Source organism: Aedes albopictus, chromosome 3, assembly GCF_035046485.1.
Source record: "Aedes albopictus strain Foshan chromosome 3, AalbF5, whole genome shotgun sequence".
Lineage (NCBI taxonomy): Eukaryota > Metazoa > Arthropoda > Insecta > Diptera > Culicidae > Aedes > Aedes albopictus.
In genome coordinates this window covers 79,545,183-79,562,825 of record NC_085138.1, presented here as the reverse complement: position 1 = coordinate 79,562,825, position 17,643 = coordinate 79,545,183, and the positions used below count along the sequence as shown (strand labels likewise).

General features: G+C 37.9%; 1 protein-coding gene across 1 annotated transcript in view; it reads left to right on the top strand.

Annotated features, from left to right (window-relative positions):
• The window catches only part of LOC134289966 (uncharacterized), a 269,170-nt gene extending 267,259 nt beyond the window's left edge, over positions 1-1,911 (top strand). Inside the window, exon 2 of the mRNA XM_062856828.1 lies at positions 1,417-1,911. The gene's annotated coding sequence lies outside the window, so the exon portion shown is untranslated. The remainder of the gene's footprint in view (positions 1-1,416) is intronic.
• The last annotated feature ends 15,732 nt before the right edge of the window (positions 1,912-17,643 follow it).

Genomic DNA, 17,643 nt, shown 5'->3' with positions numbered 1-17,643 from the left:
GTTGGGAATACTCACTTGCAAGAGTGATACTCACTTGTTTCTATCTCAGTCCAGAAGCATGCTATCAAAAATGATGTTTGAAGGGCTTTTAGTTTGTAGTTTAATCTAAAAGTTTGCCGAATAAAGTAAAAGTCGCAGACTCATACCAAAGTTGTGAGAGAGCTGTGAGTACGAGGTGGGTAAAATTCATGTAATTTGTACTCACGTTGTGCTCACAGCTCTCTCACGGTTTTGGTATGCGTCTGCGACCTTTACTTTATTCGGCAAACTTTTAGATTAAACTACAATCTAAAAGCCCTTCAAACATAATTTTTTGATAGCATGCTTCTGGACTGAGATAGAAGCAAGTGAGTATAACTTCTCTCTAAAATAAAAGCTCTCATTTTTGAGTAACGCCCATGCCGCACAAGGACTGTGTTGGAAACACACATTTTTTTAAATTGCTCGTACGCTCACATTTTTGCAAAATATCAATATTTTTCGGTATTTGAAGGTGGTTTATAAACCCAGTGAGGTTGCCATGTCGAAATTATTGCAAAATACATCCTCATGTGAGCGTACGAGCAATTTAAAAAAAATGTGTGTTTCCAACACAGTCATGTGCGGCATGGATGTTTACTAAAAATGTGCAGGCCGAACACATTTTTGAGCGTAGCCGTTTTTGCGTGTTTTCCCAAGTGAGTATTCCCAACACTGGATGTAGTTGTGAAACTTGGGGGAAAATACGTGCACTCTCACTACCGACGAAGTAATTCTCCATAACCCAAGTCAGGTGACAGTGTTTGCTCGTTGGTCGCGAAGCCCCTCCCACGGTGCTTTATTTACCGTTATTATCAAAAAAAAAATATAGGGTGGGGCGGAGCAAGATGAGTCGCGGGGCACGATGGGTCAGTGCCATTTTCGGGCGCATTACTCATGTTTTGATTATGTTAATAATTAGCTGACCAGCATGAATATACAAAAGTTTTGGGCATTGATTGAAAAATTATTCACTCTCATTGGAAATAAAAAATAGAATGTTTTTAAGCCATTTTTCTTATGCGATACATTCCATATAATCTCCATATAAACGGCCGCGGGGCAGATGGGTCACCTTCAATTTTGAACGTATTTTTGGAGCATTCAAAAGTTATTTATTTTTTATTACAAGACTAACTCATAAATGACTTCAATCAAGCGGAATGAACGCACAAAATTATAACATAAAATTATGATAATTTTTTAGTGAAAACATTGAATTTCAATTCGCCTTAGGACCACTCAAATCGTAAAGTTTTTTTTTTATATTCCAAATAAATTTATAAAATGTTTACTAGTAGCTCTTGTTTACTCAGTATGGATATGGAGCATATATGAATGCGGAACAAATCTTATATTTTGACGTTTTTCGTTGAGAAAATGTGAATTACTTGAAAGGTGACCCATCTTGCCCCGCACTTTTTTCACGGCGCAAAATCGATCACTTTTTAAAATTGCTTGTTTAACATCATATTTTGTATTTAATGAACTTTTTATCGACTTTTAGAATAGCTAACTAGTGTACTAAAGAGTAGCGGATGAATACAAACCAATACAATTTGTATTTACAAAGTTATGGTGATCCATCCTTAAGTGACCCATCTTGCCCCGCCCCACCCTACCATCAAAAGCTGAAACGCCATTCTCTTTCTTTATCACTCCTACACCTCTACACAAATTAAAGAAAAATCTTTAGACGAAATTTTGAGTTACGCCCTTTTAAAGGGCATAACCCCTAAAAAATCAGGGTTTCCATAGAATACCATCATATTTCATAACAGAAGCATGCCTTGAAGTCCCAAATAATAAAAAGTATCATAAATAATGCTACAAGTTGATACTATGCGCTAATATTGACTGCATTTTGTATCAAAATTGGTCATTACGCTAATATAAGGGAAGTATGTATTTTTAAACATGTAGAAAGCAGTCATTTTTGTATCAATTGCCATTGTTAGCGTGGGACGTAAGTTTTTTGTATTGCTATTTTTTATAGACATGTTCATATTAGTTCCAAATATGTTATATGGGGTGGTGATACACAAATTACGTCACGCAATAGTTATTTATGCAACGAGTTGCAAAATGATGATTTTTACAGCGCGAGTCGTTCATTTATCCAACGAGGGGCTTGCCGAGTTGGATAAATATGACGAGTGCTGTAAAAATCGAGTTTTGCAACGAGTTGCATAGGGTGGGGTGGGGCAAGATGGGTCGCCTAAGGATGGATCTTCATAACTTTGTAAATACAAATCGTATGGGTTTGTGTTCGTCCTCTACTCTTTAATACACTAGTTAGCTATGCTAAATGTCAATAAAAAGTTCTTTAAATACAAAATATGATGTTAAACAAGTAGTTTTAAAAAGTGACCGATTTTGCGTCGTCAAAATAGTGCGGGGCAAGATGGGTCACCTTTTAATTAATTCACATTTTCTCAACGAAAAACGGCAATATGTAAGATTTGTTCCGTATTCATATATGCTCCATATCCAGTAGTGTGGGTCATCGGAACCGTTTTCTCAGATCAAAGCTTTTTTGGTTCCGTTTCGGGTCCTGAGTATCTGTGCAAAATTTGAGCACGATCAGTTGCGTCTACACTTTGCGCATTGTAATTGAAATTTGTATGGGATTTTGTATGGGAAAACATACTTTTTTGCATTTTAGCCATAAGTTGAAAAAGTTTATCTGAAACTTTTTAACCGATACTGTAAAATGATAGCCTAGGTTGTTCTGAAAAACTTTGTTGAAGACCGCAAAGCGATCCGATGATTGTGAAAATAGTTATAACCAACGAACCGCATGCATGTGTTTATGTTTTAACATGCAAAGGAATAACAATAGCAACAAAATCATGCTGTTTCGCCAAGCAATGCCAACGCTATAACTTTTTTTCATAAGCATCAGATCACTTCGGGGTCTTCGAAAAAGTTTTTCAGGACACCCTAGGCCATGTTTTCACTTTATCGGTTACACGGTTTTAGAAACATGTATTCGAGCTTGTTATGAGAGAAATGCAAAGAAGTGTGTTTTCCCATGTAAAACCCCATACAAACTTCAAACACGATGCGCAAAACGTAGACATAACCAATCGTGCCCAAATTTTGCACACTAATTTGGGTCCTGAAATGGGATCAAAAAAGCTTTGATCTGATGGGATACCATTGAATTTTTCATTTTTCCATATAAACGATGACCCACTCTAATATCCATACTGAGTTAACAAGAGCTACTACCCAAGTAACCACAAACATTATATCATTGCACGAATTAGACTGAATATGAACCTTTGCAATGCAAAATGCAGTAATTCCACACTTCTCATGCAATAATCCTTTAGATTGGCATTATCAATGTATTGATGCATTACATTTTTTTCTTTACATTAGGGTGCATTAAAAGGTGATATACGATAATTCAATAATTCAGCACGGCAAAAACTGGATAAATGCAATGTACAAACTAGCAAAGGTTGCTCTAACAATACAATTATAAAAGCTTGACTCTAATGGTAAACAAATGAAATCAAGAAGAGTGAACAACTTTACGGTCAACTCTAGCGGTCTGGTTCGACTCCCGACCAACTTATTCCCCGTTTGAACCACCGATGCACGACTTTCTTCAGCAAAACCTTTTTAGAGATGACTTTTTCTCTTAATTTCTGTTGCCCGCTATCGCATGTCAATAATGCTGGAAACCACAATTAACAAATGAGTAGTGTGCGAGGGGTGTTTTAATTTTCTTATATTGAATAAATATATTCTAAAATGCATTATGTATTTTTCAGTGATTTTTCAGAATGTAATTGACACATTCTACGGGCCCCGTATCATCAATACCAATTTTTCAAAGTTGAGTTATGGTATATTTGACATTTTTATCACATTCTACATTACTTTTGCCATCCAAAAATGTATTCGACATGATATTATTATGACAATAAATATAAATTGAACGACAATTAAGATTAACATTAAAATCGTGATTTTAAGTCATTTAGGCACACTTTTTATCCAAACTATCGCATTTTAAACATCAACACACTGATTATTCAAAAGTCTTCCATCATTTGTAGATAAATGTATGTAGATTTTGTAGCATAAAAAGATTTTTAATTGGAAGACTTTACAACTCTGAAATATGGCTGATCATAGTATGGGTTTTTATTGCGTTGTAACGTCACGAAAAATCAACATTTTTAAATTTTATTCAAATATGGAAAACGCTACAAATATGAAATTTTGTATGCTCTTTGTACTTGAAAAGATCTTTCAAATGAGACTAAAAGAAAGAAAATCGGTTCACAGAAGCCTGAGTTTCACCTGGTTGAAGTTTGCGTTGTAACGTCACGAAAAAAAAGTTCTGTGGAAAAGACCAAATATCTATTCATTTGGAGATGAACCAGCCTCGGGCTGAAAATCTCCCTAATAAAGCTAATAATAATAAAGACCAAATCTTTCTGGCTTGGGCGGCTTCTGAATTGGACAAACGTAGTTCTATATTCAAAACAGTTTCGTTCTCGTTGTGTATGAGCTCTTTTTCAAGATATCGTTTATAATCTGCGTACCATGGCCCGTTCATAAACTACGTAGACTTTTGAAGGACGGGGGAGATGGTGTTTGGCCAAAATCTACGATGTAATTGTACTGTGATATTGTAAAATTTTTTAATCGTAATCAAATACCACTCAAACCGAAAATTTCTGTGATATCAGTAGCCAACAGACGAAACACTGACGAAGTTACAAAGTAATTAGTTGGTCAAAGACTTACAGTTGATGGATAGTTGAATTTAAAGTTCCACCAACAGGCGGCGCTACAGAACTTACAAATTTTAAATTTCATGCATATCAGGATCCTTATTGCATAGAAATACGATTTCTTCGGCAAAGTTGTTTGGTAAGTAAAGGACTTGCAGTTGATTTACCAATAGATAAGAGATCAGTGAATCAAAATTCAACCATCGCGCAACAATAATGACAATGTCGCAACCTGTATTTGTTGTGACAAACAAACCCATGCGACATAAGTTTGTCCCAACTTGAAAATAATGGGATTAACATCGTACACCACGAGTTTAGAGATGTTTAAGCCTTGCATTGCGATTTTCGAACGGTAACTTCGAGTCGGTAAACACTGCAACTCTCGTGCAACTCTATCATCAAACAGTTTCGACTTTGGGTTAGCAATAATTGACTATTCACGAGTTGAAAAGTACGCAACAAATTCAGCTTCCGTTTTGTCTGCAACAAAAACTTTCGAGATCATGTCATTATCTGTTACCAGTAGGGATAAGGAGTAATCGTCGCACCTTCTTTGTTGCTTGTTTTGTGCCTCTTTTGTCTGACAATTCTCTTCACTGTAAGAGATATTGCCACTAGAAGACGTTAGTTTCCATTTTGCAAAAGCAGTAAAGGGATTAGAATTTCTTGAAAAGTATTTTACAAGCTGCAACTTTTTTCACTTTGGACACATTGTATTCAAATCAAATAGTAATCAAAGATCAATATATAATTCTTAACTTTCAAAATATAATTTGATTTGATTCACTTATTCCTAAGATAAAAGAGTTAATAGAACAACAGTCAAAAATATGATTCTGCTTAAAGCGCTCTATATTTGTGTAGAGTCAACCAATCAAGTCCAAATTTGTAGAAATTACAGATAAAAAGATGAGGAACTATCAGTCAAAATTTGAAAATTTGTGATATATTTTATAAAAAGTTACGGCTTGTTGAATGTGTTTTGGGTAATTGATAAAATTGGCATGCTTTTGAAAATTTGCAACTACCACCACTGTGTGGCAGAAATTAATACCATACGGCTATTAAACTGAAAGTCCTTGATCTACAAAACAACTTTAATGGAGCAACCATCTTTCAAATTAATCACGATCCTGAGATAAGTAAAACTAAAAATGTGTATGCCCTCTAGCGCCTCCTAGTGGAAGGATTTGAAATCATACGGCCCATCAATTGAAAGTTCTTGACCAGCCAATTTTGTCGAGGACACCAACTGTCTAAATAGTTAGATCTTGAAATATATAGAATGGGGATATTACATCAGTGTTACATCTATTTTTGATATAACAAGAATCACCGACAAACAGACGTACCACCTACAAAATTGAAACTCATATATCTCAGGACTCTAATTACTTAGACTTTAGACTTTTAGAATGTTGATGTCTTTGGAAAAGTTGTTTATTTTGTCAAGAATTTTCAGTTTGAAAGCCGTTTGGTTCAAGTTTCTAACTGACTAGTAGTAGTCGAAATTTTGAAAAATTATGCACTTTATATTTATTCAAAAAATATTCAACATGTTGTAACTTTTTATAAAGTGACCAAAAATTTTGCCAAAAAATAGTTTCTCAATTAGTCAAACTTTGTTTAAAACTTTTGAGAAATTCTAACCGTTTGTAAACTATTGTAAACTTGTAGTTAGCGTCGCCCAGTGTGTCAGAATCCCACATCCAATAGTAAATCAGCTGTAAGTTTTTGACTCATCAAACTACTTTGCCAAAGACACTAACTCTCTAAGTAATTATGACTCTGATATATTATATACTAGCTGTCCCGGCAAACTCTGTCTTGCCAATCTTGTGGTGGTTTGACAGCTTTTGAGCTAATTTAAGCACCGCACTCTAGATTGGTTTGGTTTCGATCATGTTGATTTTCTTCCCAGTTCATAAAAATAAGTACTTTATCAATTTTCTAACTTTTGGAGTTGATTTTCGTAACTTTTTGTACATATAAACACTGCCACCACGAATACGAACCGAACCGTGCAAGAGTCATGTCGATCGGTTCATCCGTTCTTGAGTTTTATTGCCTCAAAGGAACTTCGAACTCATTTTTATATATATAGATATATATATATATATATATATATATATATATATATATATATATATATATATATATATATATATATATATATATATATATATATATATATATATATATATATATATATATATATATATATATATATATATATATATATATATATATATATATATATATATATATATATATATGTGTTTTTTTTTGTCAGAATTGAGTCTATTTATTTTGTCTCTGGAATCACAGAAATTGATGCCCCTAAGTGGTATGCAGATCCTCAGGTATGTCTTTGGTTCAATAACTGCTCGCACATCCTAAAGCGTTTTTAATTGAATCAATGACATTGCATAAATTATTGAAAAAATGTTTAATTCGACGGCGTGACTAGTTTTATGCTGCAAAATCTAAATATCTGGCGGTGCGAAGTAATGAATATCAACGGTTTAGTCTTTGGGACAAAATTAGTTGAATATGGGTATTAGGCCAAAGATGGGTACCATTAACCCGCATGATGGAGTTTTCATACTGCTGATAGCAATAACTTGGCGCTACGAGCCATTTATCACAAAACGGATTTTCAATAGAATAAAGTTGCTCTTGGAGCAGTGAAAATAATGCAATAATATATTCACAAATTCGGGCAATTTTGGCTGATTATTCTGATTCTAAAACGATGTGCATTTTCGTGACGTTACAACGCGAGTAGAACCCTGTTTGAAACTGAACGGGCGTTGTAACGTCACGAAATGTAAAAGTCGATTATCCAAAAACAAATCCGAAATTAAAATGTTTTATTCCATTGAGTTGAAGAACAAACCAATAAATTTTAATGGTGGAAAAAAATTCAGAGTATCATTAAAATCCGAGCAGATTTTTTAAGATATTGGTAACGCGTTAGAGAGGGTCGGATTCTAGCGCGTTGTAATGTCACGCTACAAATACGCATTTTGAACACGTTTTTCTAATGAAATCTAAATGTTCAATAGGTCAAATATATCAGAAATTTTACAAGGAATCCGAATACGAAAAATTTTTTTAAGGTTTACGCTCGTTTTCATGAGTTATAGTGGAAAATCTCACTACGAATGCGTCAAAACGTTGTAACGTCACGGTAGAATGTGTCAATTACAGGGATTCTATTACATATGGCATATTCGTTTTGCACTCTACAGCAATGATTGAGACAGAAGAACAGTTTCCTTTTAGTTAATAAAATTTCTGTTGTTATCACTGCAGCAGAAACAGTCCAAGGCACCAGCGCGTATGGAACTCATCTAGCGGTCTTCAACACTTCTGGTTCGACTCCCGACCCGGCAACAAAAAAATGATGGTTAAAACATTCATGTGGGGGGCATTAGTACCGTCGATAACGAAACGGTGCTAAAAATAGATTTTTGTTTTGGTTTTTCGTGTTGCACGTATTAAGCATGTGCAAATGCAAATGTACAGCACATGCATTTATGTCACTTTAGCAATGGCTGTCAACGTGCTTCAATATGAGGCATTAATTTGATTTTAGTGGGCCCTTTTCGACTTTAATATTGCTTCAATGAGGTGTTTAAAGTAATGCAGCATTATATACACAATTTTAAATATAAATATATGGCAAAATTGATGCACTTATATACGGCTTCGTGGTTACTTGGGTAGTAAACATTTTATAAATTTATTTGGAAAATAAAAAAAAAACTTTACGATTTGAGTGGTCCTAAGACGACTTGAAAATCGATGTTTTCAGTTTTCACTAAAAAAATATCATAATTTTATGTTATAATTTTAGGCGTTCATTCCGCTTGAATGCAGTGAGTTATGAGATAGTCTTGTGATAAAAAATAAATAGTTTTTAAATGCTTCAAGAATACGCTCAAAATTGAAGGTGACCCATCTTGCCCCGTGGTCGTTTGCATTTGGAGATTATATGGAATGTATCGCATAAGAAAAATGGCTCAAAACCATTTTATTGTTTATTTTCAATGAGAGTGAATAATTTTTCAATCAATACCCTAAACTTTTGTATATTCATGCTGGTCATCTGACAAAATTATTAACATAAGGGGATTTTTTTTATTACCGTATGGGTTTGGTACTGAGTTATGATCAATTATGTAAAAATAACCATGTAAGCCTATATTATATGGTAATTTTTCACAAAATTTGCCATAACTCATGAACGAAAATTAAGTGCATTCCAAAAATTTCAGCGATCAAAGCTTATGAAATTACCTTCTCAAAAATATTTTTTTTTAATTTTCCACGAGTTCGGACATAGTTTTTTCCGGCTTTTCTTTATGAATTTTCTCAACGGTGAAAAATTTTGTGAAAACCTTTTTCCATTTCATATTTTTGTTTTGATTCCTGAGAAAATTTGCTTTCATTTTCATTAAAAAGCTTTGTTTCTACGATGCTTCGTTCTTGAGTTATGATTTTTCAAAGAAAAGGCTTTTATGGCACATTTGGACATTTTTCAACAAAATTGGCCATAATTCAAAAACGAAAAAAAAGTGCATTCCAAAAAATTCAGCGATTAAAGCTTATAAAATAACCTTCTCAAAAATATTTTTTCGAAAATTTTCCACGAGTTCGGTCATAGTTTTTCCGGCTTTTCTTTACGAATTTTCTCAACTGTGGAAAATTTTGTGGGAGACTTTTTCCAGTTCATTTTTTTTGATTTCTGAGAAAATTTGCTTTCATTTAAAAAAAAAAACTTTGTTTCTACGATGCTTCGTTTTTGAGTTGTGATTTTTCAAAGTAAGTAGTGTCAAGGGAAAAACAAAAAATTCCACCCTAGTTTTCCGGGAAAATAGGCGACCCTGAATTTTCCTCAATTTTTTTTTGTTCATATATCCATGAGCCCTGCCTGTGGAAAAAGTTTCATGAAAATCTGAGACCCTTCGGCCCAATTTGTACGATAATAAAAAAAATGCCCATAATCAAAACATGAATAATGCGCTCGAAAATGGCACTGACCCATCTTGCCCCGCCCCACCCTACAACGTTTTTTGCAATGACAAAAACAAATCATCAGAATAGGGTCTGGATTCATTTGGGCAGGAGTACCTATTTTGGGCACTTGCTGCTATAATTCAGTCAATTTAAAACCGATTGACTTCAATTTTTGCACATGGCTAGATACAGTGCGTATCTGATCTTGTCTCAAAAATCAAGTCAATCGGCTCAAAATTGACTGAGTTATATCAGCAAGTGCCCAAAATAGATGCTCCTGCCCAAATGGTCCCAGACCCTATAATCATTTCCATCAGTACCATCGTGCTTTGCGGTGATTCAATGGGGACGACCACGTGCTCCATCATACGAGACACGAAATTTACATCAAGCAAGCCGTGCTATAACCGTCACAATTTTGCCAGTTCTTACCGTGGAATCTTTGGTTGTTGATCAAACAATCGCATTGTGATTCATAATGCAACTGAAATGAGTTGCATTATGAACCATAATGCAATTGTTTGGTATAGTGCAGAAAAGTAGGCCGTTTCGATTTGGAATTTGTTGAATTGTCTTTGCAAAAGTTACATGAGGGATGTTTCAATAAATTCTTGGGGAAACGTCTATTTAAATCTCTCGATGTACATAGTCTGGAGAAATCTCTGAAATATGTGGGAAACTCTTCGAAGAAAGCCTTGGTTAATCACCAAGAGAAAATCTAAGCGACCTGGAAGATTCTGGAGAACATGTCCATTGTCTAGGTGTACTGGAAAAAGTGATTATGAAGTTCTTGAAGGCGATCATATCAGCAGGAGGATTTTTAGTAGCATACATATTTGGAAATGTAAAGGTGTGCTATGTTATTTTTTTTTTTCAAGAAATGTGACAATATTTTTTTTTCCATAATGTCATAGGTCCTGACCTAGGGGCGGGACAGCTCTAATATTCATTAGGGGTATTAACAGTATTAGGAAATATTAATACCTGAGCCAAACTGAATTCGAACGAAGTAAGCCATGTCGATCGAAATGAATTGACTTGGTGCATTTGGTATGTCAACTAAAAAAAATCCAAAAATGATCCTTATGTTTTCGTCGGTTTTATATTTATGGATAAAAAAAATCAGCACGAGGAAACCAAAATCAGCACGTTGGCACACCAGCCAGGGCACTATTGCCTACGTTGTGTGGTTGTGAATTTAACGGAATAAAATAATTGATTTTTTTTGCCATCCTGCCATGTCAGAGGCAGAGTAAATCCTATTTATTGTTCAACTGTATTAGAGACAATGAGGGTAGGGTTTTAGCAAAAAACGTTCCCTTATCGTGCTTCTCATATCAAGAAAAACAGCTCTGGACACATTGCTGGCAGGCACGATCGCCGACCCAAACAGTGGTAGTATCCGTACGTATGTCTAGTACGCAAAAGTTGATCTGCGATCTACGTTTCCTGACCATGCGATCTGCTGATCTGATACACCGCTGTCGAAGTCACACCATCAGAGCCTATTTTCACACCTAAAATAATCAGAAGTAAAACAAGTTTTCAATCGAACAAATATGTATTAACAATACGGACAAACCGTACTTCCACTTCACGTCTTCGTGACAGTTGGTTGTTGCATGAAAAGTCATGACATACTGCCCAAAAAATGTGTCGGTGGATGGTGAAGATTAGGGTATTAATATTTATTAGACAGTATTAGAGTCGGTATTAGAAGCTGTCCCGCCCCTAGGTCCTGACTGTCCTGCTCATCAAGAAATCAAGATAATTATGTAGCATGTTTTTCAAATTAAAAATTGTAATACCGTTCTAAAAGTGAGAACCTTTACAGAAGTAAAATAAATGTTGACAGTATGCAACTATCACCGAAGATTTAGCAAGATGGCCATGTGAGTGGGACGTCTTCACAAATCGCAGGAAAAACCCTCCCTGCGAATTAGGGTCATTTTCGGCCCAAACCGTGCACTACTGTTACTTAGCCGTTACCGACGTGATGCGTTAGGAAGGAACATTGCATGGTATCAGCACAGACAAACAGACGTAACACCTAGAACAATTTTCGTGAAAAGGCATCGCCCAGCTCACACTATCATCACCTGGTGGAAATGTTTCACGAAACACTGCGTTGTGCAATATCGTTAACAGAAGGCGCTAGTGTGAAACGTCAAACGCGAAGAAAAACGACGATTGCACCTCTGGTTGTGAAAGCCACAACTATGAAGATTTTAAATGATCGTTAAAAGCGTGGTCGGTGGAAATTTCGCAAGCTTTACGTCTGTTTGTCTGTGGTATCAGTATGAAATACAAAAAATAAGCGAATATGTTAATGAGTAATGACATACGCCTTTGGCATTCGTTAGTTTTATTAGTGAATGCCGTTTTCAAAACTGAATTATTAAACATACAAAAATAAGGATTGAGATGATCAATTGTAATGATAGCACCGACGAACCGACATGCCAGCTAGTGCAAAGGTTCATGAAATTCTCGTCCAAAATTTTAAAATAAAAACCGTTGAAAACTAGCGCCATCTGTTGATTTTGGCTCAGAACTATTTTGGCCGAAATATTTCGAACACTCTTAAGTAATGCCACCCATAGGTGTGCTGGAATGAACAGATTTTTCAGACATTGGATAATGCTGTTTATTTCATAATAATTACCAAAACTTCTCATGATAAAATAAGAAAAAATAGATTTACGAACTATGTTCAAAACAAAACTTTTTAGGAGCGTAAAAGACTTAATAATATTACAGAATTCATAGTTTGATTGATTTAAACGTAGAGTGTTTGTTTGTATTCCGCGGCGTCGCCGTCGTCGGTGGTCATGCCTTCGTCATACTGCAGCCAATCTGCTGATTTTATCAGAACACAATTTCATTTCTTAATTTTCCGAAAGCACAATTTATTATTGGGCCTAATTCATATAAGTATTGACTTCTGGGAGATTTTCTTTTTTTTTTCAAATAAAAGTCGAAATAGTAGTCAGCCTAGTCAGCGTCACTAAAACGGCAGCAAGAGCAGCATCATCGTCGCGACGCTTGCATAATCCGATGGGAATGTAGTGTGCTCCACTCTGAGGCAACAAATCGACAATACTGGGCATCACGTGTTTTGTTTACACAGCGTTTGATCAAGACGCCGCGACGCCGGCTGTATAAATGTCATGCCGGGCTAAACGTCACTTTCAATTTGACACTAGAGATCACTGCAATTTGAATTTACCGTGTAATGTTTTCGGTCCAGTCTCGGAATCGAGTGGCACGTCGGTTTAGTCGGTGATACAAGTTTACATACGAAATTGTGAGAGCAGTGTTAGGTACCTACTTGAAAGTTGAAGGTGAATGATAAAATGTGAAAAACAATAAATTGTTAACTAACCCGCGGCGACACGAATGCTCCAATAGTCCCGCATAGTAAAATACAGTTTGCCATGCCTTCCAAACAGTAAATTCCCTCTAACTGGTAATGTTACTCTATGTCAAATAGGCGAGTTCATGTTGAAACATATGAATCCGAAAATTTCGTACCATAAATACTAATTTGAACGAAGTATATCAAATAGTAACAGTATGGCATAGTATACATGCATTGTTGAATAATATGGGGATAAAAGTTGCTCTAAATTGTAGCAACATAAACTCACCTTATAACATATGGTTAGTTTTCATATTTGAGCAGCGCACTCACACCTGTGTGTTTCACTGTGCACAACATTTACTCAACAGTTTGGCAAATTGTAGCGCTCATTAGTAGTAGTGAGCGGCATAATTGACAACAAACCGCACTTCTTTCTTATCGAGCCGCAGCAGACGACCAATTTAATGTAAAATAATTTCTACAAAATCCGGCCCAATCAGCTCCGAATTAGGAATCTTCGTAAAAGCGCAGAGAGGATTTGCCGGAGCGAAAACCTGGATCACAAGGTAATTACCTTTTGGAACTGTTGATGATCGTCTAATTGAAATACTCTGGTACTCCGTTGCAGCTTACGCCCTCGAAGGAAAATGCCACACATCGGCTGGAGGAACCCAAAATGTGTTGCAGACGTGCCAGCAGGCGATTAGAAATCCGCTCCCACCGCAGGAAGTTTTAATCGCCGCTACCGGGCGTACGATAGGTAACCTCGCGAGTGAAGGAATTTCAGCAGCCCTCGGAATGGCCCGAGATGCTTCTCCTTCAATGCAGATTGCGCTGCTTGATATGATGCGAGGAGGTCTTACGAGAAAGGTAAACCATCTTTTTCATCCACAAATATAATGATAAATATTAATTGAATAAAAAAATATCTGGTGAACGCACAACCGCCTTTTTATTTTTAAACTGTTCAAATGCACGAGACCCATATATCAAAAGCTTAAAAAACCATGGAAAACCATAAATCAATAATAACACATACTGTGTTCGTTTTTCTTCCAGATTTATTGTTAAACTGCTCTCTAACCATTTTCTATGCAGTGAATTGTCTGAAAAACTGGATAATATATTGACCGTATTCTTTACTGTATTGCGAAAAATTTGTTCGGGAAAACGAGTGATTTTTTATGGTAACCAATCTTAACCGCCTATTCCACATACTGTAAATTGGCGGATAACCATTTGTCAAACTGGCAAATCTGTACCTGGAATGGTTAGCTTACTGTTATCTACAATAGTTTGAGAAATGGTTAAATGACAATTGCTAATGGTCATCTACAGTATGAGAAACGTTGCATTTACAGTTTGTGATTATGCGGGGTGTCATAAATAATCGCGAAAATAAACCAATCATTTATATAGAAGTATGCATATTGCATATTCTATTTGCCTAGTCGTATCAGGTATCAGGTATCAGTAGGTCGGCTCCAGAGGCACGTTCTCCTCCATTTGGGAAATTTGTGCCATCGCCATAAACACGAGCCTATTCATCATTTACCTGAGGGAGAAGGGAAGGAAAAAAGGATGGGACAGGGGAAAAGGACAGGTAACGGAATAGGGCCTTCATACACGCATAAGCGTACCACAATGGGTTCACATGGCGTCCTGAAAAGGGCACTGTGATATCGCATAAAGCGTAAAGAAAGCCTATAGCTCTTTACCACAGCGGGTCAAGAACAGCAGAATGTCCTGTAGATTCAGGTTTCTAAAGTCAGTTTCACTTAATAAGTGTTTACCGAGTACTCGGAAACGCAATTGCACAAAAACTGGACAGTTACATATTAAATGATACGAAGTTCCATAATCGGATTCACAGCTATCACAGGCAAATGAATCAGCTTGCTGAATATTCGCCATGTGATAACTGAGTCGGCAGTGGCCAGTCAATGCTTTGACCAGCATGCTGCAATTCTGCTTTGACAGATTTGTTAGATACTTTGCCACCCTTGGAGATGGCTCAGTACAATACAATTTGGTTTGACGACATGACTCAAAACTATTCCAGTATTGTCTGTGTTGAGTAGCAGCCCAGGTGTGAATCTGAAGCTTTACCAAACACTTCGATATCGGAATAGCTGGCTCAGGGCCAATGAAGTCATGTGATGCTCCAGTGCGAGCTAACTCATCAGCCAATTCATTTCCAGCGATGGAAGAATCGCCAGGTACCCCCTTTTCGAGTAGCAGCATTACCTAACAGTCTCTCACAGATCCCTTACGTCTAAAATTTTTCTTTCTGGGCAAGGTGAACAGCGTTTGCTGAATTCAGCTCCTCGATTTGAGTTCGACAAGCGATAACTATCTTCGACCTGGAGTTGGCCGAAGCAAGTGCTTTAATAGCAGCCTGGCTATCTGAACAGAAGTATATTACTTTGCCCATTACGTGCTGCTGAAGTGCTGATTGCACTCCGCACATAAGAGCAAAGATTTCGGCCTGAAAAACGGTGCAGTGTCTACCAAGTGAGTAAGACTGATACAGCCTTAGCTCACGAGAATAAACACCAGCACCTGCTCGACCTTCGAGAAGGGAGCCATCAGTGTAACATACGATGCCGTCTGAAATACTTCTCTCCAGATATCCAGATGTCCATTCTTCCCGGGAAGGGAATTGTCAGCTATAAAGTGGGGGCGACGTTTATAGTAACGCCGTCACTGCACCGCCAATCTGGCAACACAAGTGAGAGAAAGATAATCGTAACGAACATTCAGTCTGTACCCGAGATACGAACGAATAAAGACGTGTGCAAAAGTAGTCGGTCCCGCGTGTTAAGTTTTCTTTGTTTCACCGAAACGCATTGTCCGGAGGATTCCGGTATTCCGCTGGCCTGTTGGGAGTCCGTGTCTGTCGGTCGGTCCACTCTGTTGTCTCACAGGTTTTGGGCCCAGAGTTTGTGTGCAGGAAAAAGTGTTTTGCGGGACGAAAAGTGCTTTTGGAAGCCATTAGTGCGCAGAAAGTTTTCGGCGCGGCGGCGGCGTGGGTTTCGTTCGGCACAGTTCATTCGGCGGCGGCATTTGACTCGAGCTGCGGAGCAGCGCACGGCTGCGTTAGTGTGCGTGTGTTTGGGTGGTGACTCGAGGGCGCGTTTCGATTGCTGGTGTGTTCGGGGCCGGGAGAAATTTCTAGCGAAGCAGGTGGAAAGGGCCTGAGTGTTTTCGTTCTCGTCGCGAGTGTCGATCGGAGAAGAAAATGAGTGAGAAATTTCTGTTCGCTCGGTTAAACAACCACAATTTTGCCGTGTGGAAAACGCGCATGGAAATGTACTTAAAGCGCGAAGAACTGTGGAAAGTGATTAGAGATGCAGCACCAGTGCCAGTCACCGATGACTGGACGAAGAGCGATGAAAAGGCGCTGGCGATGATTGTTCTCGCCGTCGAGGACAGCCAGCTGAATCTAGTGCGCGGTGCGACGTCGGCAGAAGAAGCGTGGAACAAACTGCGAGTTTTCCACGAGAAATCATCGATGACGTCACGGGTAGCCTTGCTTCGTCGCATATGCAGTTTGAATATGGCCGAAGGGGGTGATATCGAGAAGCATTTATACGAGCTGGAGGAGCTTTTCGATAAGCTGGCCTGTGCCGGTCAGCAAATGGAGATGCCGCTCAAAATCGCCATGATCTACCGCAGCTTACCAGAGTCTTACGGCAGTCTGGTTACCGCTCTGGAGGGCAGACCGGATGCCGATCAGACAATGGAGCTGGTAAAGCAGAAGTTGATAGATGAGCATCAGCGGCGTCAAGAGCGTTCGGGCGACACCAGTGAAAACGCGATGAAAATGAACAACAAGAAGAAGAAGAGTGAGCGCGTGTGTTTTCAGTGCGGCAAACCGGGACATTTTCGCCGAAATTGTCCGCAGCAGCCGCAGAGCGGACCGAGCGGTAGTGATGTGAAGCGCGATGTGAAATCAAAGTTCGGTGGTGCGAAGGCGAAGCAGGCCGAAGAAAGTGATTCAGCTATTTGTTTTGTGGCTGGAACGAGTTGTAGTGGACCTTGGATTGTCGATAGTGGCTGTTCCAGTCACATGACGAACGATAAGTCGTTCTTCGACAAACTTGACACGAGTGTGAAAGTGAAAGTCGTCCTTGCTGACGGGTCGGAGACGATGTCCGGTGGAATTGGAGAAGGCACAGTGAAATGTGTGAATAGTGAGAACTGTATGGTGGACATTCCGTTCAAGGACGTTCTATACGTGCCTGTAGGGTCTGGATCAGTGACGCACTAACACACGGGACGCGAGAGGACTTTGGATGGGAGAGTGCGTGAGGAGACGTGGTTAGTGGCAGCTGCGACGAGGAAGCAGAGAATCCGGATTCTGAGGGTTACCTGGACCAGAAGGCGGAAACCATCGGAAATGTGGTCACCGGCGGATACTACAAATGGCGACGAGGATGAAAAACCGTGAGTAAAACGAACCAAATTTCTTAT